The sequence below is a fragment of the Bidens hawaiensis genome, unplaced genomic scaffold (genome assembly GCF_021521415.1).
Source record: "Bidens hawaiensis isolate Kalapana, Puna unplaced genomic scaffold, B.hawaiensis_p1.1 tig00053989_1, whole genome shotgun sequence".
In the NCBI taxonomy this organism is placed as follows: domain Eukaryota; kingdom Viridiplantae; phylum Streptophyta; class Magnoliopsida; order Asterales; family Asteraceae; genus Bidens; species Bidens hawaiensis.
The window spans coordinates 106,610-110,825 of NW_027506280.1; positions in this window are offsets into that span (position 1 = coordinate 106,610).

Genomic DNA, 4,216 nt, shown 5'->3' on the forward strand with positions numbered 1-4,216 from the left:
CTCCCTATTGCTAAGGCACCGTATCGTCTAGCTCCGTCGGAACTTCAAGAATTATCAAATCAGCTTCAAGAACTTCTTAGCAAGGGATTCATTCGCCCTAGCTCGTCTCCATGGGGAGCCCCAGTACTCTTCGTCAAAAATAAGGACGGGACTTTCCGTATGTGCATTGACTACCGGGAGCTTAATAAACTCACCATCAAAAATCGGTACCCGTTACCGAGAATTGATGATCTCTTTGATCAGCTCCAGGGTGTTACGTTTTTCTCTAAGATCGATCTGCGTTCTGGTTACCATCAGTTGCGTGTTCTGGAAGAGGATATCCCGAAAACTGCGTTCCGAACTCGTTATGGTCATTACGAGTTCATGGTTATGCCTTTTGGAATGACCAATGCTCCCGCCATCTTCATGGATCTGATGAATCGCGTCTGCCGTCCATATCTTGATCAGTTTGTCATTGTTTTCATAGACGATATTCTCATTTATTCTCGTTCGAGGACCGATCATGAGCTTCATCTCAGGCTTATTTTGGAGCTTCTCAGGAAAGAGCAACTATATGCCAAGTTCTCCAAGTGTGAATTTTGGCTAAGGGAAGTTCAATTCTTGGGACATGTCATCAATGTCGACGGCATTCACGTCGACCCTTCCAAGATAGAAGCCATCAGAAATTGGGTAGCGCCTAAAACACCTACCGAAATCCGTTCATTTCTTGGTCTGGCCGGTTACTACCGCCGATTTATCTCAAACTTCTCCAGGATTGCCTTGCCTTTAACCACTTTGACCCAGAAAGGGGAACCTTTCTTGTGGGGACAAGATCAAGAGGAAGCTTTCCAAACTCTGAAGAATAAGCTTTGCCATGCACCGATTCTATCACTTCCGGAAGGTGACGATGACTTTACCGTTTATTGCGATGCTTCGAATCAGGGCCTCGGTTGCGTTTTAATGCAACGAGGGAAGGTCATCGCTTACGCTTCTCGACAACTCAAGGTGCACGAGAAGAACTACGCCACACATGACCTGGAGCTGGGTGCAGTGGTGTTTGCCCTAAAAATCTGGAGACATTACCTGTACGGTACAAAGTGTGTCATTTTTACCGATCACAAGAGCTTACAACACATCCTCAATCAGAAAGAGTTGAACATGAGGCAGCGACGCTGGGTCGAACTTCTCAGCGATTACGATTGTGTAATTCGCTACCACCCGGGAAAGGCTAATGTGGTGGCTGACGCATTGAGTCGTAAAGAAAGGACCCAGCTGTACTCTATTCGGATTCAATCCAACCTTCCTTCCTTAATTCGTGAAGCTCAGAATCAAGCGCTTGTGAATGGTGATCTCAAGGGCGTTTTGTCATGTGGAGCCGAGCAGAAATTCGAAACCAAGTCAGACGGCATCCTCTATTTTCTTGACCGAGCGTGGATCCCGAACTCTGAGCCTCTTCGGACGCTTATTCTAAATGAAGCCCACAAGTCCAGATACTCGATTCATCCAGGCAGCAACAAGATCTATCAAGATCTTAAACCCCATTATTGGTGGCCCGGGATGAAGAAAGATATCGCTTCGTACGTGATGAGATGTTTGACTTGTTCGCTAGTCAAGACAGAGCATCAAAGGCCGTCTGGGCTACTTCAACAACCTATTATTCCTCAGTGGAAGTGGGAAGAGTTAGCTATGGATTTCATCACCAAGCTACCACGGACGCCTAGCGGTCATGACTCAATTTGGGTTATTGTGGACATTCTAACAAAATCCGCCCATTTTATCCCGGTTCGTGAAGACTACACTACGGAAAAGTTGGCGCGGGTATACATTCGTGAGATCGTTTCCCGTCACGGTGTGCCTAAGGGCATCACGTCTGATCGTGACAGCAGTTTTCTTCCAGGTTCTGGAAATCTTTGCAAAAGGCCTTTGGGACAAGTGTGAAGCTTAGCTCTTCCTATCATCCAGAAACTGATGGGCAGAGCGAGAAGACCATACAAACCCTAGAAGACATGTTGAGAGCTTGTATCCTCGATTTCGGTAGTAGTTGGGAAGCTCATCTGCCACTGGCAGAATTTTCTTACAACAATAGTTACCACGCTACCATTAAATGCGCGCCGTTTGAAGCTCTTTACGGCCGCAAGTGTCGCTCTCCCTTGTGTTGGTCCGAGACCGGGGATTCGCAGATCATCGGCGCCGAACTAATACAGGAGACAACCGATCAAATTGCTTTCATTCAACAGCGACTCAAAGACGCTCGTTGCCTGCATAAGTACTACGCCGACAAACGACGCAAGCCACTCGAGTTTCAAGTTGGTGACCGTGTCATGCTGAAAGTTTCCCCCTGGAAGGGCATAGTCCGTTTCGGGAAGAAGGGAAAGTTCGCTCCTAGGTATGTTGGACCATTCAAAATCCTTGAAAGGATCGGACCAGTTGCCTATCGTCTTGAGCTGCCACCGGAACTCAGTTGAGTTCACAACGTTTTTCATGTTTCGCAATTAAAGAAGTGTCTTGTTGACGAGGCCCTTCACATTCCCGTCGACGAGGTTCGAATTAGCGACAATCTGCTTTTCGTTGAAGAACCCGTCGAGATCATGGATCGCGAGGTCAAGAAGACCAAGCGTAGCCGCATACCGCTTGTGAAAGTTCGATGGAATAACAAACGCGGACCCGAGTTTACATGGGAACGCGAAGATCAGATGAAGGAGAAATACCCTCATCTGTTCTCTTAGTCTATATTCTTGTAATCTAATTGTCTAGAAGTCAATATAAATCTGCAGCATGTATCAAATCACTGTGTTATTCAATGAATATCATGTTGCCTTGTTATGCTTATAAGTATTCTTTTATTTGCATCTACAAATTTTGGCTACTCAGGGCTCATGCTGGAAAGCACAAGTCATATCTACTCAATCATATAAACCTTGGGGAATTTATACATCATTTAAGCCAAAATTTGTCATCATTCTAGCATTCATGGAGCATGGTTGTGTGTATGTGTGTGGTGTCGTGTCAAATTTTCTAGCCGCACGCAATAGAGTTTATACGTTGATACAAGGTGAGCTCGTAATTATAGTCCGGAATATAATTGCATCAAGGTTACAGGTGTATACGTGTATAAGCAATATGCTATTGTGCAACTAGGAGTCGTGAACTCAAGTTTCGTGTAGGGAATTATTCGACAAAGGTTGAAGGAGTGGTGGGTTAGCCGCCGGTACACCCTATATATAAGCCCCTTCAGCTTGATTTGGGTGGTATCTGAGACGAATATTAGAAGTAGTGGCGCATAGTGGTCATCATGGGATCATGTAATCTTAATCATCGTTGCATCAAGTATACTAAAAATTTAAATTTCGGGACGAAATTCCTCTAAGTTGGGGAGGATGTAACGCCCTGGAATTTGACTGGTAAACTAAAAATCAAGAAATCATCGGAAACTATACACTTTGGGTTCTGGACGATAAGTTCGGAATCCATATCATTGGAAAATCTGTTTATTTCAGCTAAAAATGTTTATTTCATAAAAAGAACTTTTATGTTTGAAAAATATTAATTTTGTGTTTTCGAAAAATAAAAGGTTTTTATTTAAAAAGATTTCAAGCGATTACTTGAAAAATGATTTTTATAAATTTTTACTGAAAAGTTATAGCTCGTTAAAACTTATGAACTCAGCTAGCCTTGACCCGTAGGTAACCGAAACCCGAACCCGATAGAACCGAGTATATAAGCGTAGTGCAAGAACAAACTCCACCATTTTCTTTCATCTCTTCCACACCCACACCCAAACACCCCAATTCTAGAGAGAGAGTAGTGAGAGAAAGTTGTTCAATCCAAAATTCGAGTTCACCAATCTGTTTATTGTTGTTTTCGGTAAGTTCTTCTTGAAAATCATACGTTTTTATCATCAAATCCGGCCCCGAATCGAGAAAAAACCCCAACTTATGTTTCAAGTGTGTTCTTGGTCAAAAATCGTCATTTTTGGTGTCAAAAAGCATACTTTTGTTGTTATAAACGTTAGGAATCAATAGCCCTATGGATTCCGAGCATTTCCATGTATAAAACATTGATTTTGGGCGAAAAAATCATGAAAATCGTCAAAATCCCGTAGGTTTCTCCGTCATCCGGCTTGAAGGAGTCGAATAGACCCCTATTCGGTCGAACCATCTCCTATTCGGTCGAACAAGAGAGCATTCGGTCGAACCAGTGGGCAAACGAACAGACTAACCGAATCAGAATACACATT